Below are 27056 nucleotides of genomic sequence, written 5' to 3' on the forward strand. Positions count from 1 at the left end.
TATACGATATCTACATCCCGGAGAGAGCTGTTTAATATTTGGCGTGAGAAATGAACCCTAACTGCCGAAAATGCTGCAGTTGCAACATATGTCTGGGGCAGACAGGAACTGGAGAAGACAAATACATATCAAAACAAGTACATTCAGCAGCAAGTAAACAATTTTAATAGCACAGTGTATCAAAAATGGCAGAAATCTAACCTGTACTGAAGACATTTTTATCACAAGATGATAAGTGGCTGGATAACAATGTCCAAAAATTTAATGGCAAGTGGCGAAAAGCTTGGTGCGTAAGTCTGTGGAACAACACACCACAAGCGTGCAGCATCTCTTCTTTCAGACCAACGAAAACTACTTCGGGCGGCGAATGTTAATTCTTCTGCTGAGTGTGTTTTCACTAACGAGGAAACCTTTCTCTTCTTTGTTGATATGGACAGTTGTTTAAATTCCTTCGGTGGCCTTCTGAGTGTGCTGCAAAATGATGCTCCTGGTTCTGGATCATCTTATTGCTGTTGAGGCACAAAACTGACATTATATAGCCACTTACCATCTTGTGATAAAAATTTCTTCAGTACACGATTCGATTTCTGTCACTTTTGATACACTTTGCTATTTAAATTGTTTACTTGCTGCAGAATGTACTCGTTTTCATCTGTATTTGTCTTCTCCAGTTCCTGTCTGCCCCAGACATATGTTGCAACTGCAGCATTTTCGGCAGTTAGGGTTCTTTTCTCACGCCAAATATTAAACAGCTCTCTCCGGGATGTAGATATCGTATATGAAATTATTAAACACATCATCAGATTGCAGTTTTCTGCAGCTCATGTCACTATTACTGCATACGAGAACATTCATTTATTGCATATAGGTGGATATAGGTGGATATCTTTATTGTTTTCTCTTAAATTGCAATATCACATAGCTTTTTGTACAAATAGCAACTTCCGATGTACGCGTGCTACTTGCGGAAAACGCACTTAATGTTTCAATCGATTTGTACTTCAATTATAGTACATCCCTGCAGCATCAAATGCAGCAGTTCTCGATTCCTAACAGTCGAGCAAACGTTGAGCACGATGGATTAACTTTGACCCTTTAAATCTGACCAACATTAGTAATACCAGATGCTGCATCACAACCCGTCTTTTGTACGTGCAAACCCATTTCCCTGCAGAACGTCATATTTTTCTACTGTTGTTCCTGTCATGTCTGATTTCTTTGTGACTCATTACGGGTACAATGGGTGTAATTCCAAGGAACTTGATTTTGGACTTTTGCACAGCTACATTGTGCATTTCGTGCACTGTGCTTCGGGTCAAAGATCGACCTTTGGGCAGGACACTGCATCATCATAATGACCTTCCACTAATTGGTCATCGCGTCCTTTGTATGTTGCTGCGGTGTCATCAGTGATACTAATGTACTATCTTCTTATAGTACTCAATATATAGTATTATTTCTGGCATTAAGAATATTCTGAACCACTAATTGAATATTGTTTACCCTTTTATCTTAGGTTGCAGGTTGTGTGGCTATGAAGAGAACGTTTAGGGTAGTTATTCTAACACTTGCTGAGATAAGTAATGAAAATCGCAGTCGCTCTTCAGAAGCAAGACGTCTGTTGAGTGAAGTGAATTTTCAGTTTGTGTTCCAACTAAGCGTGTTCACACTTTTTCTTGGAAAGTTGAAAAGATTGTCAGATTATCTACAAAACAAGGAGAGCACACTGGCTGATGCTGTTTTAATTACGAAGGGTATACTGGATTATTTTACTGAAATTCGAAACACAGTCGAGGAGTTCGAAAAAAATTTGGAATGAGTCTTTGAGTCTTGCTGAAAATAACGGTATATCTCTAACAGGTCCAATGTCCAGATCACTGCTCAATGATTTACGTCAGTATATTATGACTTAGCACCGGTTGAGGAAGAAGATATCCAATCCCAAGAACATACAGACTTAGGATATTTCTTCCTGTACTTGACAGAATACTTGCAGAAATAAATAAGAATTTTACATAAAATACAGGTATTCTATGTGGGATAAGCACTCTTCACCCTAAAAGTGAAGACTTTTTCTCATTTGAGGAAATTGAACCACTTGCACGTCACTATGGACGTGATGTCAAGAGTCTAGGGGTGGAATTGAAACCTCTCCCGAAAGTTTCGAAACGTTATGAGGAGGAAAAGCAATGCAAAATTACCTCGGTTTCTCAGTACTGAAGTAAAGGATGGTTTCAAAATTGCTTTCATGAAATTCACAAATTAGCCATAATTGTTGTCATCATTCCTGTATCTAGTTCACCATGTGACCGTTCTTTCTCGTGTCTTAGACGGGTTAAAACATATCTAAGAAATCGAATGGCAAGCGGTTGCCTAAGCGATCTTTGTTTCCTCTCAGTAGAAAGAAAACTTGTAATGAATATTGCTGTAGAGTGTGTGGTAAACGCATTCGATGCTGGACATAAAAATCGACGCATTGCTCTTCATTAAGGTGCAGGTATAAAAGTTTATTGTAAGCTTGTTCGTATCATGCGATCAGCTCTTTATAGTTTAAAATACATTGCTCTTTCTGTGGATCATGATGAAGTTTTGTTAATTGCTATTTACTTCTTTATCCAGTTTATAATTGTTTTAGATTTGTTTTGCTAATTTGAGTTTCAGTTTCAAAAATATCTGTGTAAGCTATCATCAAGCAATCATGCTGCCGAATTTTCCTATTCTTTTAGTAACATAGGTCTTTGCTGTTGCATATAGAGATCACGTCAAAAAAATCTTGTTTTACTTTACCTACTTATTGTGTATTTTATGTTATTAACGAAAGGTAGAGTATTATCTGTTAGTCTGTGTTGTTTGAATCTTCTTTTATTCCTATGCATTCATGTGCATTCTTGGAGGGAGAGAAGGTAAAGCTGTCTTGAACTTCGACTACACAGTACACACCGTTATTATTGTTTTAAAAAACTGGAAATAGAGGTAGTGTGTGTACCACGCAGATTTCGGTAGGTTGACCATATAGTCACGAACTCCCGCAGCCCATCCTAAGTTCTGCATTTCTTCAGTCGTACCAGGCGAATGTCGGAAAGGCCAAGACAGCTGTTTTCCACATCCTTGTTCCTTCCCTATTTCGGTCTGAGCCTTAACTAACTAAAGAGTATAAAAAATGAAACTTAATTATTATCAAAAACATATCTAAATTGTCCAGTTCTCAATTTCATTGTCCGCCCACCCAGCAACTAGGTCCGCTTCTTTCCGCCCACCCCATCAAGCGTTTCTGGCGCCGTCCCTGCGCAGGATTCTATTTCGGAAGGGTCCAAATTCAATATGAGCATAAATTTTAAAACCACCCCTAATATTGAACTAAATTTACATAAAAGTTGAGATTTCGGGAGTCCCAATCGCCCAAAACCCATCCTCTGCGTACATCCCTGTATACTGAACATGAGGAGTCAAATATTTTCCTTTAACTTTTAGTAATTGTAGTAGGCCTACTTTAGTCATTCTGCTAGGCTCTATTTTTATACGCCGAGTGCTCTATTTTTCGGATTAAAATTTTAAAAAACTTCGTGAAAAAGTTATAGTGTCACGAATGTCCCGTACACCCGTCAAATTCTTGTTTGGCTAGCCTTTAGTTGGTCGCACGCTGAAAATATGTCATATCTTTCAAGTTTGATCTTGAAACGCAACTTATATGTTATTATTCGATAACCATTTCTTATATTGTCTTTATTCGGTACATTAAAATCTTCGCCTACCTTCTGCTTTACGTAAAAACTAATTTCAAGGTCGCTTTTAGCTTGCTTATCAATTGGACATGACTAAATGCGCAGAACATAAGAATCGATTTCCGCTGGGAGCTGATATGGTTTGTATCCTATGTAAAATTGTAGATCCACGTCTCAAATAGTCTCAATACTGAAAGACATTAAACTCCAAATAAAGGAACAAAATTGGTTTGGATTCATATCGATTTTTCTTAAAAGGACCCCGCTCAGCGGTTATGGAAATCTGGTTTTCGTTAAATTGGCTGGTATTGCAGTATGTTGTGTATTTTGGTCTCCTGATGAAAAGTCTCAGTGGGCACGAAGCCAGAAAACCCCACGTTTTTAAAATATCCGCTGATTATTATCGTCACTTAAAGGCATACGCTCCATCGTAAACTGAAAATAATAATTAGGTTGACATTTTATCTATGACGTATGCAGGGGTGCCCACAAAGGGGGGCTATGACGCAAACTGCGTCATTGAAATACTTGGGGGGTTAAAAATCTATATAAATATGTTTGAGGGGGTGTAAAAATTAATCGAAAAGATTTTTTTCATGGAAGAACACCTACGGATAGACAATTAGGAGGGGTGCGTCATGGACGTAAGGGGGGTGGGCACCACTGGACGTATGAACGAGTCGCACTAGAGTGTACTAGGGCTTTGGGGGTCGTTGATTCCGAATCCTAGGTCGGTTAAGCTTCATCACATCAGGTTCAAGGTCATTTGAAGGTCAAATGGAGAGGGAACGTTGCAAAAATCTGAACAAATAGTAGATAAATGTTTATTGAGTCGCTGGATCCGATTATGGCATTTTATTGACCCTACAAAGTCATTTGAAGTCATTTTCTGTGTACCTCAGTCTTTCCTGTAAGCGTTAGTTTTTGATTCGTGTTCGTCTGATTGGTACGTTTTGAGTAACTGTAGTTTTCGTAAACGCTTGCAAATGCATAAAATGGCACTCACAGACAACAAACATGGTCGCCATTCAGGGTCAATTATACAGGGGTGCCCACAAGGGGGGGTTATGACGCAAACTGCGTCATTGAAATATTTGGGGGGTTAAAAATCTATATAAATATGTTTGACGGGGGGGGGTAAAAATTAATCGAAAAGATTTTTTTCATGGAAGAATACCTATGGATAGACAACACGGGGGGGTGCGTCATGGACATAAGGGGGGGTGGGCACCACTGAATTATACATACTCAAACGTGATTGGTGTTACTGACTTTCTCATACACAAGGTTATCATACTTAACTTTTTGTCATTTTCGAGATGGTCGAGGTTTCGTAGTGTTTCGTCCCGGTGTAGTAGTGTTTCGTGCCAGTAGCGTTTCATCCCAATGCAAATTCGTGGCAGTTCGTCTCGAGCTGTTTATATTGATTAATGAACAGGTTAATGGGTAGATTTTCATCCCAGTGACACACAAGTTATGACTCACACGTCGATCAACCAGCAGTTCGTGGAACTTAAACTACCGTGGCAGCACAGCCGGATAGGTCTACTAGGCACTCCGAACATTTGCTGAAGTTATTTGTACCAGCGTCCTCCAATTGAGTTTTCTGAAACTGAGAGAGATCAAAAACTTCTTCGTGGCTAAGCTTTTAGCGTACACACCTTTGGCGTGGGAGACCCAGGTTGGAATCCCGACGGAAGCTCATGTGATTCGAATTCTCATGCTAAAAAAAAAAAAAAAAGCTATGTTCAACCTTAAGTGTAGAGACAGCATATTTTAAAAGTACATTTTAAATTTTCACGAAACAATCTTTATTTGCCTAGTAATAAGTAGTTAGAATCGGTTGCTGAGGCTTTATTAATTTTTGACTTACGGTCCTTTCATGTGGTTAAATACCGATTATGATTACGTAATATTTGAACGACCTCCAAACTAGCGTAGCGTTATTTTATTTTATTTTATTTTAGATCTTTGACGGCGAATTCAAAGACCTCCAACAGACAGGATTTGAACTGGTGACGAAGATTCCTCAATTTGAGGCGTTTAAAACAACATTGCACAGGCAGCGGCGTGTAGTTCAGGGTGTACAGATTAGAGGTCTGCACGGGCAGGAATTTTTAGCCCAGGGCCGGCCCGTGAATTTATAATGTGTGGCCCGCACCGAGTCCGATAGGCATTTAGGCCCGAGCTCGTGTGATAATCAAGTGAGCCCGAATTACAGAAACTTAATAATTAACGCAAAATTGTATTTTTATTTACAGCATTTAGAGGTTTAATTTTGCAGCTGTGCTTTAAAAGTTCTCCAGAAAGAACGGTGCAATAAATATCGTTGTGCAGTATATTCACAAAGTTAGGCCCAATAAGATCCGAGAAATATGAGTATGTATTTAAACATTCACGGCTTGAGCCCGGAGTGATATATACTTTGTAGGCCTGAGACCGGCTCGCGGGCCGGGTCAGGCTCGGCCCGAGCCTGTGCAGGCCTCTAGTACAAAAAGCCCAGTAGTCGTGAGGAAGTGACTTTGGATCCAGAAAGCTTAGTCATGGCAGATGGCAATACTTTTTTACTAGCTGACGACTGTAAAATATGTTTTTAATATTTGCTAGTTCCAGAGCGAAAGAAATTTTCCAACAAGGAAGAACTATTTTCTTACATGTTAGATGGCACTTTTAAGAGTGTTAGCAAGCAGTTCACTCAGTTATACACAGTTCATGTGGATTTAGGAAAACACTAGAGAAGAAACCTAGTGCTTTATTTAAAAGGTTACCTACGTTCGTCTATTTCAGGCCATCCTTCTGAAATCATAAATATCGATTTCGAGGTAAGAGCTTTGGAAGGTATTAAACATGTCTTCCCAAGAGCTAAACTATAAGTTTTATCATTATTATCATCATCATCATCATTATTATTATTATTATTATTATTATTATTATTATTATTATTATTATTATTATTATTATTATTATTATTATTATTATTATTATTATTATTATTCTCAAAGTATCTGGAGGAAGGTGCAAAACATTGGCCTGACAAATATATATAGCAAATAAAGAAGTACGGGACTCTATCAGGATGGCTACATACCCACAGTATTGGAAAACAGGCCCGTAGTCAGCCCAAAAATTTAGGGGGGGCGGTCGAAGTTTGGGGGGGCCCGATCCAACCACATTATAGTTCCTCACCATATTATAGTTCACTTGTAAGCCTACCGTGAAAATTTTAGGAGGGGTCAGTAAAAATTTAGGGGGGGCACGCAGCCCCTGGATACGGGCCTGTCACAAAAGCCCACGAAAAACTGACTGAATTTTTCGACTACTTTCTTGACCAGTGGTTGGAAAATCCACAAATATCAGCTGACATGTGGAAGTGCTACCAAAAAACGACACCGAACAAATAACGCTGTAGATGGTTGGTATCATCGTATAAACTCAGTTGTGGTAAACCACAATCCCGAGTGAAAGATTTGGTTGTATTCTTGAAAAAATAATCAGAACGTTCAGATGCGAAGATCATAAGGATGGAGCTAAATTTGCAAGGGGTGAAAAGGAAAAAAAAAAGTATGTTTCGATGGACGACATAATTGTACGAGAAGCGCCCTGGTAAGAGTCACTGGAAAAGTCAGGAGACATTGGGAAGTTTTTTAAAAATGAAATCTTTAAGTTTTACGTCCCACGTTTTTGCCGGTTAGGCTAAAGGAGACAGCAATGATGAGAAATGAGTGAAATGAAGAAAGTGGGAGAACCCCGAGAAAACCCATGAGCACGGTGTTTGTCCAACACAAAATCCACACGGCATGAGCTGGGATCGAACCAGGGACCCCAAGAACCGGAGGTGAACGCTCTACCACTGAGCCACCGCGAATATTACAGGAATATTAATGAAATATTTATTTATGAAATATGAACAGAACTGCTTGAGTCGTTTTTGAGAAAATTGTCCGAAAAAAACAAACTTCGCCCTCAACAGTAAATTACCCCATCTCAATTTTTCTGAGAAATGACTTTCAACCACAGTACGATATTGTTAATAAAATACTAATTTATAAAATACAAACGTTAGGGCCATTAAAAAAACTGTAGTTGTTTTCTGACCTTCAGCAAACTATCGTTATCTTTAGGTGAAGAAAGAAAAAAAAACTGAAGAATAATATGATAATATGATAAGTTCAAAATTTGGTTCAGAACAGTAGGGCCTCTAGGTATGTGTAGATCAGGACGCACAGACGGACAAATATCGAAAGATTCCATCATAGTTTCACCACGAAATGAAACTTACTTGTTTTATTTCGATAATCGAATACACCAAAAAACAAATTACTAAAGCAATGTAAAGTCAATTACATTTTTCTTATGCCTTTAGACAATTTTAAATTACAATAATCAACTGTTACGCGAGTTGAGTTTAGCTCATTCCCAGTATTTGGACTTTTTAAGGGTGTTGAAAATCACGTCATCTTTCTTTTTTGACCCATTGACTTGTATGTGAAAGTATTCTTATTTTTTTCTTCGAAACAAACAGGGTTTTTAATGGTTTTATTTTACTGTTTACTTCTTCAAGTCTTTCTAAGTACCTCTTGCTTTGTAAAAATGAAGGTGCAATATGCAAGTTTAACATGAATTAAGTTAAGTTTGATTTAGAAGTATTAAAATTACATATCATAATATTAAACTTTCATAAAGTAAAGGACATTTAAATAAATGTAAAGAATAAATAAGTAAAATGACACTACTAAAATTAATGTTCAACTCAAAGAAAAAATATTACTTCCGCATATAAATCAATTGATTGACAAATCAAGATGGCGTAGTGGCCCTACTCAACAGGCTTACTGCTGGAATACTTTCTTCATTAATGTTTCATGCAAAACCGAACGATCGTTTGTCAACCGACTACGTGACATTTTTTATCTATAAATTGTAAATTATGGCCGAGCTGCAATAAAACATTTCAACTCTGTTAGGCAATTTTACTGCGGAATAGGTTATTATGAAATGTTTCATTCTTCTAATTTTATCATCATTGTCCTCTGTTCTCACAATATTTGATGTTATGATTGATAATGATAATATATCATTACGATGCATTCGCAATTGCTTCAAGACTTGTATTCTTTTGTTTGTAACGAAAGGGAAACCAGTACTAAAAAAGACAAAGAGGAAGAAAGAAAGAAAATCAAGTGTAAAAATAACTGGGAGTGGTTTTCATTATGAACATATTCAAACAAATGGTTTCTTCCACAACAAACTGAATTTAAAAATTTTACATTCAAAAGTAAGCAAGCGAAGGAAGAAGAGATCTTTACAGAAATTGTAGTATATGTTTGTACCTTTTAAAGATATTTTATTAATACTGTGCGGCAAACAATAGTGTTCACAGCACAATTTTGTAGACTTTGCAATTTTATTGGTAACGCTACATTATTAGGTCATGTTTTCAATTTTGCCACCCACCCATGTTTCAAACGTTTGACAAATTATGGGTCAAAAGGCGTCACTATTTTGTCAGCCAGTGCATGCTACCTACATATGAGCACTTGACCAGAAGAATGAACTAAGAAAGGAAAGATTGCCATTGTTTCTGTGCAACGCTAATCAAATATTCTGAGTTGGAAATTCGTCCAATTCTGGCGTATGATATTAGTTTGTTTGTATGATAAATAAAAGTTTAACCTTCTGTACAGAATACTGTAAACAATTAGATAAGCACGTATTTGATTCTAGTGCTTTCATCCGACATGTAGTAGTACAATATGTTGTATATAATTTCGTCAGTGGCGAACGCAGAACTTCATTTAAGAGGGTCAAGCACGTAATCTCACATCCTTTCAATACAAGCATGATAAAGACTTATGTATGTACACCTTGTCTCAAAAAGGTTGAGCGCATTCTTTACTGGTGTTTTGAGGCAATAATTTTCTAAGTCCAGCTTCGGGTATCTTCGGGAAAAAGTAAGCCAGGTTCGAACCTCCAAGCCAGCCTTTGCAATCGGGAAAAAGTTTGCAGATTTGTTTTTCTTCTTTTAAATATAATAAGACTTGTTACCAAGTGTTTAAAAAAGCAACATTGATTGAAATACTTAATGATACAATATTTCGAAACCTTTTTTTTTTTTTTTAATGTCAGCACATGCTTGTTTGTCATTTAGCTCTCCATACGTAATGGAACATTTAAATACGTTAAAGAATCTTTCCATATGTAAAAGAATGCTCAAAGTTAAGAAATAGAACATAATTATCGCCTGAGTACTAAAATAAAAGTCAAAGTAGAACAGAAACAGCGTTTGTAATGGATATGAATGTCATAATTATCTTGAGATCCGTTATACATCGCTAGAAGCATAGTTCTAGAAGTCCTTGTGTTAGCTCATTGGTAAGCTGTCGGATTTCAAATCTTAAGGTTGAGAGTTCGAATCCCGTCTAGGTTAGTCCTTTTTTAAAAATTATATTTTCCGCAATGCATGAAAAATTATATAAAATAATTACATTAGAATACATAAGTTGTGTATATATAACATAATCATTGCAGAACATAGTAATTATTATGTTTAAAATATAACATCTGAGATAATTTTCACAGTAGGTCGGTATTATATATGAGGATGTAAATACAACTTAAGAAACTCGTTCAATAGCAATAAATAAATCATGTAGTGTATTTATTTGCAGCTATTTGTCATATACAGGGTAATTCTCAACATTCATAATACAGAATGTCATTTATGTTCTTGAAAAGTTATTCGATGCATAAACAGAAGGTATAAACAGAGAATCCAAAGTCGGAACGCTCACAAAAAAATTCATGAACCCCAAAGGTCACGTGAGCAGACTGGAATTGTCCTTATGAAGCATGCCACAGCAGAAAGTCTTTACATAGATTTTCAATTCAATTCCTGATATATGTTTTTGCAATGTGGAAGTGGTGATGCCTTCAGTCGCCCTCTCTCTCTCGCTCGCTCGCTCACTCTCTATTTATACAGAATATAAAAGTGGATTTATGTGTGTATTTCAACATAATTCTGATATATCTAGAGCAATTTTAACTATATTTCTTACAGTCTGGAAAAAGAGTACTGTCGGGATACATATCAAAAATGCTAGAAACGGGTCGATATTAGTATCGAATCCATAGTTTCGTGGTCGCTTAGGTGAATGGTTCTACTTTCAATTCAAGTCCAACTAAGCTCCCATTAGCACCCAGGGTGGTTACGTAGCGACATAAAGATATCGAAATCATTCGATATTAGAATCGAATCGTAAGTTTTCAGCGCCGCTAACAGTGCAGCATTTCCCATTAGTCCACAATAGTCCACATTTCACATTAGTCTCATTGCCTAGAGGGCAACATATTTGCAGAGTGCAAAGTTTAAAACTTGAATAATATTTTATTTTTTCCGTATGAAAAAGTTATAAATCAAGAGCAAATATACTATTTCACGAACAATCCTCTTTTACTATTCTAATATGTTTAATAATAGCGTAAGAAATCTAATAGTAATTCAGAACATGTTTCACAGTTGTTCTTTTTTGTTACATAGTTGTAGCTGTAGCATGTAGTGAGTGGAATTTAACTGTAATAAATTCACTAATTAACCATATTCGAATTAAGTTTTATTTTTAAGTTCGGGATGAAGGGGCGGAGAAATATGTAGTTATTGGGGGCACCAAGCTTTTCTACATTTTACTTTCAAGATCTCCATTTTTCTTTTGTCATTTGTTCCTAGTAAAAACAGTTCAGTCACTTTTGGATTGTCATAGGATAGTAGGAGTTGGATTTTGGGATGCAGCCTGTGAGATTCTAAAGGAGCTAACTGCATGAAAAAGTATTTTTGAATCATCTGTAACATATGAAATAAGGATATGTATCACAAAAAATTGAAAGTAACTATGTCTCCGTAATCATCACGGTCAAATTGCAAAGTCAAATAAATTGACGTTTGGTATATAATCAGGCTCCAATCCCAACTGGGAAGTTATCATACGCGTGTCACTTTCATTATAATACATATCCTTAGGGGGAGTAGAAGTCCGAATTTTTGCGAAAAATTGAGTTGAGTTGAGTTTAGTTTAGCGTCCCTTTCAGCAGCGAGGCTATATGAGACGTGGACCTACTGATTAACGTGGAATCCGAACCACATGAGCGAAAAATTGAGTATCTCACAAGCCGTTCAACTGAGAGCTGAAATTCAGCATATAACTCTTTATTAAAAATAAAGAGAATATGTCCTGGCATTTTTTAAAATTATCTTTTATGAGCGGGGGGACGGGGGTGCATTTTCTATATATTGGAAATTGGTAGTGGGTTGATTTGTAAAAATAATCGAAAACGATTGATATTAGTTGAGAAACAGATTGAGTAATGCAAACTAAAGTTCTTTTTGAATTTTATACCCACTGCTTTCTATTTATAATTGCTGAAGCTGTGTTTAATATATGGAGCGTTCCGAGCATAAGGCAATCAAGCCATAAAGTTAGAGAAAAATGACCATAAAATTTGTATTCTAAACTTAATTACATGGGCATTTTCAATTAGTACGGCATGCTTAATTATATAGAAAATTAGTTTTTTTTTCTCTCTCTCTCTCTGTTTTTTTTTTTTTTTTTACGTTGGTCTACTTTTCCTTGATTTGAAACTTTCAAATTTCACCCTATTTTCTACTGAAATGTGTCCGTAAGGCAACAAAGAAATAATTATATATGATAAATTTAAATTCATTTTAATTTGGAAGATGAGAAACACTTTGCCATTATATATCGTAAAGGTCAGACCCACCAGTATTGTAACAGAGAGGTGCTTGAGCCATTAACGGTAGAAATTCAAACTCCGATAAGTGATAATTTCACAGTCTTGTTTTATTACAAGTGTAACCTCTTTAGCCAATGGAGAGGAGGACGTGGGCCATCGGTCAGAGTTGATGTCGATGGGTTTTGGTGGGTCGGAGTTGGTCACAATGGTTCAGAGTGGTTCATAGTTGGTGGTGGGTAAGAATGGATCACGATGGTTGATGGATCAGAGTGGGCCAATGGGGCATTTGGGTGGTGGGTGATAGTGGGTCATGGTGGGTCGTGGATCAAATTTTCATTGACCCACACCATCTCTGGTTAAAATTGTACTAAAGATAAGAGGCACCGAAGATGCATGTCGGCTATTATGCTCAAATTTTGCTCATGGATAGTACTCTACCAGGAAGCAATAAATCTGAAACTGTTCACGGTATCACCTTCTAGAACTCGAGATGTAGGGGTTTGTCTGATTGGCTAAATTAAGACGTCAATGATTTATCCTTCAACAACCAAGCTTTTTATGATCGTTTCCGTGGGGAAGTCAGAAGAACACGTGCCTAGTAATCGTAATATTGATAGTTTGCGTCCACCCCGGGTATTTGTTTTGTGTTTTTTGATTCACCTAAATATAAACAAATCACACATATAGGCATTTTGACATATTTTGGGAGAGTAATTTTGTGGTTCGTTGGCGTTTCATCGCGTCTCTGCTGCTGGTAGTAAAGTTTTCAAAATGGAACTTGGGCCACCACGGATCGTCGCTGCGGGCCCACCAATTTCTGGCGAGAGGTCAATAGTTGACCATCTGTAGTCCACCGACGCTTACAGCTTAGATTAATGAACGATGTCTTTGCCTTGTAGAGTTCATGACTACCGACGTCGGCAGTCAACTAGCTTTTAGTATTCCTTTACTAACCATCTATTGTTCATGTTTGTACACGGTGTTGTCATAATAATAATAATAATAATAATAATAATAATAATAATAATAATAATAATAATAATAATAATAATAATAATAATAATTATTATTATTATTATTATTATTATTATTATTATTATTATTGTTATTATTATTATCATTATTATTATTATTATTATTATTATTATTATTATTATTACTATTATTTGTAGTAATAGTAGTATAATTGATGATAGAATAATTATTGTCTATGTATTGTCCAGGTAGGACTACACACAGGATTTTGCTCGTTTTGGTTCGACTTGACTCTAATCCGAGTCGAGTTGGAAGATATTTTTCGCGCCGAGTCCAAGAGTAGACCTCAAAGATGTCTGTTTCGAGTCGAGTCGAGTTTCAAAGAAAAGTCGTTCGTGCCCATCCCTACTAATGAGAGTTTAATCGGAGTTAAGCGAAATTGAAAGTCTCACTATTTATCTAAGCGACCCCGAAAACTATGAATCTAATATCGATCATTTTCTACCAATCTTTTATATGTATCCCCCTCCCATTCACCTTAGGTAACCCGACAGCACTCTTTTCGAAACTATAAGAAATGTGGTTAAAATTACTCTAGGCCAGTGGTTCTCAATCTAATTCCTATCACGATCTCCTTTTATCACACGCTCTTGTCAGCGACCCTTTTATAATTTGTTTTATAATAAGCTTGTGTGGGATTTTTAACATACCTATTTCTATAATAGTAGAATCCATTTTTTTGTTTATAGTGAACAGTGCCATGGAAAATCAGCGCCCGGGGCGAGAGTATAGTACGATGTCACCGTATATATGAGTGACGTCGACAGACTAGCTACGAAGCGCCACCATGGTTGGCACGAAGCTCAATAACATTTTCAAAATAAACCCTACCTTTCCTTAATTTTGAGCACATTTTATTACGTTTTTCCTTCTATTTTACACATGTGCACATGCACTTTCCTAACATGAGTAACACACTTCCTCCGAAATGTGTGGCCCCTTTTTTCGGCGCCCGGCACTGACAGTGGATACAGTAACTGTAATATCTATATTCCCAACGACGAAGGTGCTGGTTCAAGATGGATGTTAAACTCCTTCATTGAAGAGGCCATTAACGTATCCGATCTAAGCCCACAACTTCTTGACCAAATAATAGAATGATCATGCGACAAGTCTTTGCAACTGGTTTTTTGTAACGAAGACTTGGACAAGTTCTGCCTGATGAGGAGAGAAGAATATCCTGGTCTGGGAATTGCTGCTTTAAAAGTAATAATTCCATTTGCTATATCGTACTTGTGCGAAAGTGTGTTTTTTATGGTAAACATTAAAACAAAGATAAGAAATCGCTTATCAGTTGAAAATGGCTTGATAATGTTCGTCATGAAGATTGAACCGGACATTGCTGAACTAGTGAAATTACACCATGCTTAAGTGTCTCATTAGGTTTTAATTTTAATTGTATTTCAATGTGCAGGTTTTGTTGCATGTGTATTTTTCTAGTATTTCTATATACAGTTCTCATTAGTTTTATATCATACCTCTTTGATTTAAATTCATTTTTAAACAACTCTACTAACTAACTAACTCTATGGCCTATGGAACCCGGAGGTTCAATGCCGCGTTCACAAAAGCTCTACACTGACTTCTATCCTTAGCCATTTGGATCCAGTTTCTACTTTGTATTCGTATCTCAGCGAAATCCATCTTAATATTGTCCTCCCATCTGCGCCTAGGTCTTCCTAATGGTCGTTTTCCGATTGGTCTTCCAGTCAAGATTTTGAAAGCGTTTCTACTTTCTTCCATTCTAGCTACATGACCTGCCCACCTAAGCCTTCTAGACTTGACGACCCTAACAATGTTGGGTAAACCGTATAAATTATGTAGTTCCTCGTTATGAAGTTTCCGCCATTCCCCATTCCCGTTCCTCTTGGGTCCGAATATTCGTCTAAGGATCTTGTTCTCAAATACTTTCAGTCTATGTTCTTCCCTCAAAGTAAGCGACCATGTTTCGCAACCATACAGAACAACAGGCATGATTATCGTTTTGTATATTTTAAGCTTCAAATTTCTCGACAGAATTCGCGACGACAAGACTTTGAACCGAATAGTAACACGAATTCTACACCCTTTGAAAATGTTCAGTAGACTTATTTTTTATTGTTCTTTACAGTGTGTATAAAAAACAAAAGTATGCCTATCAGAACAAAATTAAAAATAATATTTAAAAATAATTTCTGGTATTAGATTCTAACTATATTTATCTCTTCCGCCTATCTTCGCGATCCCCTAGGGGCCGCGACTCCCAGGTTGAGAAACCCTGCCCTAGGCATACATGAGTTATGTTGGAACATACATACATACACTTTTATGTGTATAAATGCAGATAAGAGAGAGTTGAGAGAGAGCGATTAAGGAATTAGCGCTCTCAATCTCTTCACTTTACTTTTGCGATTCGCGAATTTCTTACGTGACAGTTTGGGGCTAGCTAGTTTTTTGTCTTGGACCACGATCCGATTTTCGATATGCTCTACCTAAATGCTGTAATGCGAATATTGAGAAGTTATCTGCGATGAAAGTAGCTGCAAATAAATACATTACATAACTTATTTATTGCTATTACACGATTTTTTAAATTTGTATTCAATATTCACACATAACACACCGACGTTCTGTCAATACCTCAGATGTTATATTTTAAAGATAAGAATTACTTATGTCGTGAAATGATATGAATATATATATTCAACTGATATATACAACTGATGATATGAATATATATATTCAACTGATATATACAACTGATGAATTGTAATGTAACTATTTTACATAATTTTCATGCATTGAGGAAAGTAGAATATCATAAAAGAATTTCACCTGAACGGGTATCGAACTCACGATTTAAACGCTCGGTGGTGTACCACTGAGCTAACATGACCGCTTTTCGGAAGCTGCTTCTGAAATATAACTGAGCTCATACGTAAATGCTCTTTTCCGTATGGAAATCACAATGACGAAACGAGAGTGTGAATACATAGTCTCGAAATATTGTATCATTAAGTATTTCAATGTTACTTTTTTCTACACTTAATACCATTTCAACATGTCTTATTATATTTAACAAAAGGAAAAACATATCTGTACATCGTTTCCCGATTACTAAGGTTGGCTTTGGAGGTTCGAACCAGCAGCTTTAGTTTACTGTTTTCCGAAGATACCCGAAGTTGGACTTCGAAAGAGTTTGTCTCAAAACAGCTATCATCATATCGCTCAATCTGTTTGGTATATGGTATATGTTTTTATACGTGTAAAGTCAGTACAACAATTCATTCTTTAAACAGCTTTTCGTATGTATTAATATTCCTTTATAAAAACTGTTTTTGATATTATTATTACGGCACACCATTTTCAGATTTCTTTCGCGAGTCGTTGACCAAGTCGTTCCCCACCAGCGTTGCCAGACTCACAGCTCGGAATTATTCCAAAACCTGATCGAACTTATGCTAGATTCGGTCAAATTATGCTAGATCCTCATAATTACTAATTCAGGAGTTTAAAAAAACGAAGTTGAGATACGATAACGTAACTTAAAATACACAGAGAGCAAGAATGCAATACTTCACGCACCAAAATTTTAACTCAGCTAAATTAATGCAGTCGTTGCCAGACTCAATGGCGTATATATAGTATAAATGAATGCAAAGTTTTTGTTTACATATTTTGAAAGAAAATTACTTCGCAGCATAAGGGGAGTTGGGAATCGTCTGCTGGGGGGGCGGCAGATTTTTGGTCGGTCTCGGAGCTGTCATTTCAGGAATAAATATGATAATGAAATCAGAAATAAAGATGGTGAAGTTGTCAAAAAGTTGGGGGGAGAATGGCCCCCATAGCTCCGCCCATGCCTCGGAGTTAAAGGATTAGAAAACCCTGGGTGGAGCCACAAAAAATCTCAAAGACGTTTCGAACTTACTTCGGAAAATAAGACTGCCTGTATGGTTTACCGACTGTATGAATCAATGGAAGAGGATACATTTCTGCCGTTCTTTTTCTTCCCACGACCAACTTCTTTCTCATCTCCAGGTTTTACGGCTTTCTGATAAACTTGCTGAAATTGTGCTAGATTTGGGCAGGATGCTAAAAGCAAGATGCTAGATGCTAGAGACATGCAAATTATGCTAGATCTAGCATCATTATGCTAGATCTGGCAACGCTGTTCCCCACAATAGGCGTGTCGTGCAAGTAACCAATCACACGTCAGGTACTAGCTTTTACCTACCTATTGCTTCCTTCTCACAGCTCAGAACATTGGTAACTATGGATAGACGTACAGCAGTAATTACTTTATGGGAGTTGGAAGGTTATTCTGCAACTGCAGCTAGCAGGCGAGTAGGTGTCCCGGCCTCTACAGGAAGGCGATGGATTCGGAAATATGGTGCTACAGGTCAGACTGATAATTTACGATCTCCTGGTCGTCCGCATGTGTCAACCGAAGCCCAAGCCCAAGATTAGTAAACGAAGCCCGGTTAGACCCACCAAGGACGTCTAGACAGCTAAGGGAAGTTTCTCTCTTTCCTGGTAGAAAGCATACAGCTCTGCGAAGGCTTCGTCATGCTGGGTTACGTGGCCGTGTTGCTGCCGTGAAGGAAAAACTCTCAGACGACCACAAAATTTACCGTCTCGCGTTTGCACAGGCGAATGTGGGTCTCAATTGGGAAAACGTAGTTTTCTCAGATGAATCCATATTCACAACATCAAAGGAGGGACGCCGTTTTGTGTATCGTCCGAGAGGCACCCGATATGACCATGGATATGTGGCTGCTTGCAATCGCAGTGGCCATGTATCTATTTTATGTTGGGGTTGGATTTCCAGTCGCGGAGCAGGACAGCTTCATAGAATTGAAGGACCTGGACAATGCTCAGTACTTAGACATTATCAGTAATATCATGGTGCTATCTGTACGAGTATTTCAGCCTGATGGTGTAATTCAGTTCCAGCAATACCAGTCGCCAATACATACTTCCCGTGTGATTCAGGAATGGTTCGCAGGGCACCCTGAGATTGATTTAATCGACTGGCCGCTCGTGGAGCAGACCTCAATCTCATGGAAAATATGTGGGCAGAAGTGAAGCGTACTCTAAGGGAAAGTTGGCCTGAGGCAGATCCACCAAGAACTCAGGATGACCTGTGGCATCTTGTTTCCGAAGCATGGCTGGAGGTAGGGGAAGGAGATAGATTTGTCACCCATGTAATAGATTCCATGCCCAGAAGAATGGAGCGTGTAATAAATTCAGAAGGGCCTTGGACACAATATTAATGTCCCCGCCTTAACTCCCGAAAACAGCCCTTTTCAGGGCTACCTAAACGCTTCTGAAAATATTTCTAGAAGTAAACCACTCCTTGTATCCGATTTCTGTGCAATCCTACTAACAAAAGAATGATAATTAGCTGTAGGCTTTGAACTCAAGTCCGTACTCTACCAGTGAGCTAACATGAACACGCAAACCCAACCTGAAGAAACACGACTTTCAATTTCTGGTATTCGATGACAATGATGCTCATATACTTGGCAAATGTTGTATTCAACTTGGGATATTCCGCAACACACACACACACACACACACATAAACAAAGCGAAAGAGAGAGAGAGAGAGAGATGAATATACAAAAGCATATTCAACGTATTCGAATGAGACTCTAAGTAACGACATTCCGTTCTAAAGAGAGTTTGTGTTTCCTCCCGTGACGTTAAGGGGATCGGGAAAAGTTATGTGTCTTGAAGCAGGATACGACTTTGGATACTCTGTTTATACACTTTCTATATCCGTAGGAATATATTGTATTTCACGAATGTAAATGACATGCTGTAATGAGAATAATGAGAAGTTACATCTGTATGACAAATAGATGCAAATAAATACACTACATAACTTATTTATTGTTATTGAACGAGTTTCTTAAGTTGTATTTACATCCTCATATATAATACCGACCTAGTGTGAAAATTATCTCAGATGTTATATTTTAAACATAATAATTACTATGTTCTGCAATGATTATGTTATATATACACAACATATGTATTCTAATGTAATTATTTTATATAATTTTTCATGCATTGCGGAAAATATAATTTTTAAAAAAGGACTAATCTAGACGGGATTCGAACTCTCAACCTTAAGATTTGAAATCCGACAGCTTACCAATGAGCTAACACAAGGACTTCTAGAACTATGCTTCTAGCGATGTATAACGGATCTCAAGATAATTATGACATTCATATCCATTACAAACGCTGTTTCTGTTCTACTTTGACTTTTATTTTAGTACTCAGGCGATAATTATGTTCTATTTCTTAACTTTGAGCATTCTTTTACATATGGAAAGATTCTTTAACGTATTTAAATGTTCCATTACGTATGGAGAGCTAAATGACAAACAAACATGTGCTGACATTAAAAAAAAAAAAAAAAAAAAGGTTTCGAAATATTGTATCATTAAGTATTTAAATCAATGTTGCTTTTTTAAACACTTGGTAACAAGTCTTATTATATTTAAAAGAAGAAAAACAAATCTGCAAACTTTTTCCCGATTGCAAAGGCTGGCTTGGAGGTTCGAACCTGGCTTACTTTTTCCCGAAGATACCCGAAGCTGGACTTAGAAAATTTTTGCCTCAAAACACCAATAAAGAATGCGCTCAACCTTTTTGAGACAAGGTGTACATGCTAAATGTTTATTTTTCCATAATATCTTTCTCAAGGAGGGAGTCAGACCCTGAAATCCTTTGCATATTCTACTGAATTTCATCATTGCGTTTTATTATTTTTTCTTTCATTCATTTTTATTTTATTTTGAAGGAGGTACTTCTACTATGAATTACTTCAGGTTTTTGAGTAAGCGCAACTAACAGTATTTCTAAACAGTTTGAACTAGCATTTATATCAGTGTTATGTAACAAGCAGAGATTACAAAAACAATGAAGGCTTATAGATAGATATTTACATAAGCAATGCTCGAATAGTACAGGTTTTGGTAAGTTTTTCAACTTGAAAGCGATTGTTTAGTAGGCTACTTATTTTTACTTCCAGAAGTCATTTCAATGATCTGTCCATCATAAAGTATTTTCGTTGTAAAGAGGCAAGAGTAATATAAACGATGGCATGGTTACTAACGTAAAAACCAATACGCTCATAAAGAAACATGAAATAATTCCTGCTGAAAAAGAAACATGAAATAATTATTTCTATAATTCCATTTATAGCATTGGATGAAGCTGTCTAGTTTACATGTAGATCAGGCATGTACAAATTGGAAAAGGGAGTGGATCTACCACAAAGGACTTACTGGAATCAAGGGCCGTACGAGACAATGTACAACATTTTCACAAGAACTGAATAGTCATATTCATTTTAAAAATCGTTCGTCGTACACTAATATCACAGGAACATTAAAAAAAAAAACTGTTATAACAGAAACCAAAATATTTACTTACTAAAGAAAAGCAGAAAATCTACTTATTTACTATTTTAGTGGAACACTTGACCAGTTTGAAAATGCTGGGTGGTACATTCTACACTGGATGTTCAACGCGGAGGATATTTTGAAGGCGGACATCAGTTATCCAAGAGAAACTTTCAGCTTAGTTTAAGATATTACGTAAGAAATTCATTTCCAATAATGAGTCAGGCTGGCCGATTAAAGAGCCCACTGGACCGGGGCCGGCCCGAGGACCGGTTGTTGCTAGTGATGTGAGGTGGAAAATATTCCGGAAAATTTTCCAATATATTTTTCCGGAAAATTTTCCGTTCTATAAAAATATCAGCAATCAAGTAACAATTCGTCAGTAACTATAAAATTGATTGAAATCATGTATAGAAATGATAAAAAGTGAAAGATCGTTTAAAGAATCTTAAAAATTTTCATGGCTCAGATAATTTTCAGTACTATGTAGCAATAAGTGAAACAATTTTTCATGAATCGAAATATTTTCTGTCTTCTATGGGAAAAATTGAAGAACCTTTTATGAGTTGGAAAATTTTCATCATTTTGAAGCAAAAAGTAAAACAACTTTTGGTTGTTTTACTTTGGAAGCAGCTACAGGTCTGTAAATTTTTGTGTATTAACTTATGACCCCGGACTACATGTACACACAAATTCAGACCTCTACATCTGTTGTTTTCTCTTCCCAAACATGTTTTCAATGTCCAAAAAGTTGCTACTGTAGACCGTGATTTCACCCCCTTCAAGTGGTTTTAGGCAAAAATGTTAACAGATCAGTTTTAGCACTGCAAGAGTTGAGACGTCCAGCAATTTTCAATTTGGTAGGACAAATACATGCTGAGATATTCAAAGCAACGTAAACGCCTAAAATAAAAAAAAAAAAAATGCAAAATGGCGGCAGCCGCTGCGTCTTCTTGGGATGTTGTAAAAAAGAATCAATTGTGGTTCCAAAGTACCCTGATGAATAAACATTCATGAAAAAATTAATTTTTTGTTTTTGAAAAGGTCGAGCGGCAATTTTTCTTTTTTCTCGATCACTTTGCATGGATCGTTCACTTTGCAGTATTGTTATTTGACGAAAAGAAAAAAGCGGTAAAATATTCGTATTATTCATATGTAAAGAGAAAACCAAAAGTGACATTTAGGACCCTAGAAGTCACATCACCTGCACGAGCTATTGGTTTCAGCAGAGCATCCGTCGTAGCTTTCTTTGAGCTTTTTTCCACGAACAGATCTATCAAAAACACAAATTCATACATGATCGAATTTGGAATGCTGATTAGACTGGAGCTTCAACAGTTTGCAAGAAATTGTCAAAAGAATAGCTTTGGAAAAAGAGGTAAGTTGGTAAGCTCTTATCTGCTGAACGAGGAAGGCCTATGACTGTAACTGTTATTATGACCGCAAGTGGGAATTATTTACCTTTGATGTTCATCTTCTCCAGAAAACGAGAAAACCCTGACTTTCTTGCTGATGCTCACCCAGAACGTTTTGCACATTGTCATGACAATGGTTGGATGAAATACATTTTTTATATAATGGTATGATAAACTCATAGAATTTCATTGACATGCAACAAATACTAAAAGTCTTGTACTTATTTTGTTAGCTCTTATCTTATAACGTTGTTATTATCTATTTTACACCTCACTGCACGCATTGAATACAACCAATAGATGTCGCTCTTATGACTCCACTTAACACGTATTAAAGTGGTTGTCGGATTTAAGAACTGAAAAATTTGCCCTATGAACCCAAATATATTTTCTGATCATCTTTTCGCTTCTTCGCTGACTTCAGTGAAACTCTATCCGGCAGCACCTATGATTGAAATGCACACGTTGAAGAGTTACAAGAACGTCACAATCACTTAACAGAACCCAAAAGTTCCAAAACTGTTAACCGGGCAAGAGAGACTCCTGTACAAGAACAGCCATCTACGTCATTTTGCATCTGCTCTGCCGAATTAATTCACTTACCGTAAAGTGCAGCAGAGCAATCATTCAAATAAAAACGTAAACAATTATAACTTCTAGGTCTTAGAAAAAAATAGAAAATGATGAAACAAGTCAAATTCAAAATACACAAAAATTCAAAGTTGACTCAAAATGTTTTAAGCAAAAGAAACTAGCCCACAACTTTAATGAAGTTTCAAAAACAGACGAACATACAAAGGTTTTCCTGCATAAATCCTTGTCAGAAGAGGAATCAAAAGTCACTGCAAGTTTACACTGCAACGTAATGTTTTTCATTCCTCCAGCAACGGATTCAGTGTTTAGAGTGCCAAAAATGGGCACATGAATAGTGCGGTAGTCTTGAGAAAACAGATGTTGTTCTTAAGAAATTTCCGAAACGTTCTTTCACTAATAGCATTTTACAATTTCTCTTTATTTTTAAATAGAGTTTACCCTTATAGAATTTGACAGAAAGAACGCCCTTTTGTTTACATTATAAAATATCGTATTAATGTTGACTTGTATGGATGCAACACTGCATGTAGAATATTTAATAGGTATATCTAAGCCACTCTTTAGCACTCTGCAAGAAATAAAATCTTCAAACTGAAGACAATATTTCATTGGCCTCTTCCCCTCCACATATAGCACATTCACTTTCAATGCCTCTTTCTTAGATCTACTATTGCATTTCCTGACAATTTACTGCTGTAATTTTATGTTTAGAATTTGATCCTGAACATGTAGTTTTCTTGTAAACCTAAGTTAGTTCTTGCTATTGAGTTTTCTCCGTTTTATCATACTGGTTGGACAAAACGGGTAGAAAACATTTACTTCATAAAATATCTTATTAGGAAAAATCAGTTCGTAAAATGAAAATCTGAATTCCAGTATATAATAGCCGAAGAACTGGAGAGTGTTTCATGATCATTTTTACTTTTTTACTTCTATAATTGTCTTGTATATAGCGAGAAAACTACGAGCCACCAAATTTTGTCCAATCTTCCCCTACTTAAAAGTATATTTCCATATTCCAACTTCCTCTACACAATTTGTTCCGCCGGAACCGGAGAAATGTGGATCATGAATATTTAATTCTGTAATTAATACGTAATTCATTCAACCGATTGTAATAGGTCCAATAGTTTTATACCCAGCGCAGTGTTGCCAGATTGGGCTATAAGTAGCGAATTGGCCGATTTTTAAAGTGCCCTCGATACCAAAATTTCAAATTGAGCGACACACTACTTTTGGGGCTACTTTTAATTATCTGCAGGTTATAACTGCATAATTCGATACTTTCTTATTTTCATATATGAAATCAGAAATAGTTGGTTTTATATTATACAACAAAAGCTTTGTTTGTTGAGTATTCTATTTTTAATGATCTTTGACGTATGATTAGCGTCATACGAAAGGCCTGACTACTGCAGAAAACATGTTAGTCGAACTCTTTAGTATGATACTAATCACGCGTCAGAACGACTCTGCGTAAGGCCCAATATGTTTGATGCTAATTCAATTTTTGTTTTAGTTGGTTTTAATCTCCAGATCTGACAACACTAGACACATTGAATTTGTGCGTTACAGTTAGTGATGTGAGATGGAAAATTTTCCGTTCTAAAAAAATGTCAGTAATCAAGTAACAATTCCTCAGCAATCATAAAATTCGTTGAATTCATGTACAGAAATGTAAAATAGTGAAAGATCGTTTAAAGAATCTGAAAATTTTCATGGCTCACACAATTTTCAGTACTATGTAGGAACAAGTGAAACAATGTTTCATAAATCGAAATATTTTGTGTCTTGTATGGAAAAATTGAAGAACTTTTTTATGAGTCGGAAAATTTTCATCATTTTGAAGCTAAAAGTAAAACAACTTTTTGTGAATCGGAAAGTTTTATTGCTCTGTAGAAACAAGTGAAAGGAATTTTCATAGGTCGGAAAATTTTCATAACGATGTAGAAACAAGTGGAAAAAACTTTTTATAATCCGGACAATTTTGGATATTATGTATAGTGATGTTAGGTGGAAAATTTTCCACTATATTTAACTGCACATTCAGCTACAAAATTGAATTTCTGTAGAGGAAAGTTAGTCAGCAACAAATTATAATTTTCCAATTAGCTTTTGGGAACCGGAAAATTTTCTAATATTTCAAGTTGGGAAGTAAACTCTTACACAGTGTTTCTCTCTCTCTCTTCATCTGCGAGCTCCTTCGTTGCTAAGCGGTTAGCATACGCGCCTTTGGCATAGAAGACCTGGCTTCGATTCCCAGCGGGAGCTCATGTAGTTCGGATTTCACGTTAATCAGTTGGTCCCGTCTTATATAGTCTCGCTGCTGAAAGGGACGTTAAAATCAAAATCAACTCAATTCAATTCCTCTCTCTCTCTCTGTCTGTGTGTGTGTGTGTGTGTATGTGTATGTATACAAAGTGCAGAGAACATGATTTCGTAGAGTACAAATATCCCATTCTATTATTTAAAATTTCAATTTATTAAAAGTCATGAATGTTTTCCGATTCATAAAAACATACTTCATTTATTCCTACATCATTGTTTAGCCGTAGAATTTATTGGTAATAAGTATTGTCTTACAAAGTTTCATGAAGTGAAAATCTAACGATTCTTCATTTCAAGAATGTTTCAGAAACTTCAAGGCGTTCTTCCCTTAGAATCCACCTTTGATCTTACAATATTAGATTTCGTCAGTTTAATACGCATAAGACGGTTTTCTCATAGCTTTACTACTTTTATAGATTTACATTCTGCAACATTTATAAATAAGTAGATATAATAGAGAGAGATAGAGAGAGAGAAATACTATGTAAATTTTTTCTTCCCAACTTGAAATATTAGAAAATTTTCTGGCTCCCGAAATCTAATTGGAAAATTATAATTTCTTGCTGTCTAATTTTCCTCTACAGGAATTGTATATCTCAATGCGCAGTTAAATATAGAGGAAAATTTTCCACCTAACATCAGTACACATAATATTCAAAACTGTCCGGATTATGAAAAGTGTTTTCACTTGTTTCTACAACGTGACGAAAATTTTCCGATTCATGAAAATTCCTTACATTTGTTTCTACAGAGCAATAAAACTTTCCGATTCACAAAAAGTTGTTTTACTTTTTGCTTCAAAATGATGAAAATTTTCCGACTCATAAAATAGTTCTTCAATTTTTCCATGCAAGACACAAAACATTTCGATTTATGAAACATTGTTTCACTTGTTCCTACATAGTACTGAAAATTGTGTGAGGCATGAAAATTTTCAGATTCTTTAAACGATCTTTCACTTTTTAACATTTCTATACAAGATTTCAATCAAATCGATGAATACTGAGGAACTGTTACTTGATCACTGATATTTGTTAAGAACGGAAAATTTTCCGGAAAAATATAGAAGAAAATTTTCCACCTCACATCACGGATCAACAACGATAGGGTATATAGGAATAAGTGGAGTATGTTTTTATGAATCGGAAAATTTTCCGGAAAATTTTCATGATTGTACAGGACAGACAATTCTTCAATTCATGAAAAATTGTTTCACTTGTTCCTACATAGTACTGAAAATTGTCTGTCATGAAAATTTTCAGATTCTTTAAACGATCTTTCAATTTTTAACATTTCTATACATAAATTCAATCAATTTTATGAATACTGAAGAACTGTTACTTGATCACTGATATTTATTAAGAACGGAAAATTTTCCGGAAAAATATAGAAGAAAATTTTCCACCTCACATCACGGATCAACAACGATAGGGTATATAGGAATAAGTGGAGTATGTTTTTATGAATCGGAAAATTTTCCCTTTCAAAATTTTCCGGAAAATTTTCATCATTGTACAGGACAGACAATTCTTCAATTCATGAAAAATTGTTTCACTTGTTCCTACATAGTACTGAAAATTGTCTGTCATGAAAATTTTCAGATTCTTTAAACGATCTTTCACTTTTTAACATTTCTATACATAAATTCAATCAATTTTATGAATACTGAAGAACTGTTACTTGATCACTGATATTTGTTAAGAACGGAAAATTTTCCGGAAAAATATAGAAGAAAATTTTCCACCTCACATCGCGGCTAAACAACGATGTAGGAATAAGTGGAGCATGTTTTTATGTATCGGAAAATTTTCCGTTTCAAAA

At 36.0% G+C, this 27056-nt stretch overlaps 1 protein-coding gene across 1 annotated transcript in view; it reads right to left on the reverse strand.

Annotated features, from left to right (window-relative positions):
• LOC145695068 (acid phosphatase type 7-like) overlaps positions 1 to 27056 on the reverse strand; it is a gene marked incomplete in the record, with an annotated part of 142609 nt that overhangs the window by 43051 nt on the left and 72502 nt on the right. The window contains 1 exon segment of the mRNA XM_081771910.1: positions 5384 to 5445.

This window comes from Thermobia domestica, chromosome 9 (assembly GCF_964235325.1).
Source record: "Thermobia domestica chromosome 9, izTheDome1.hap1.1, whole genome shotgun sequence".
Lineage (NCBI taxonomy): Eukaryota > Metazoa > Arthropoda > Insecta > Zygentoma > Lepismatidae > Thermobia > Thermobia domestica.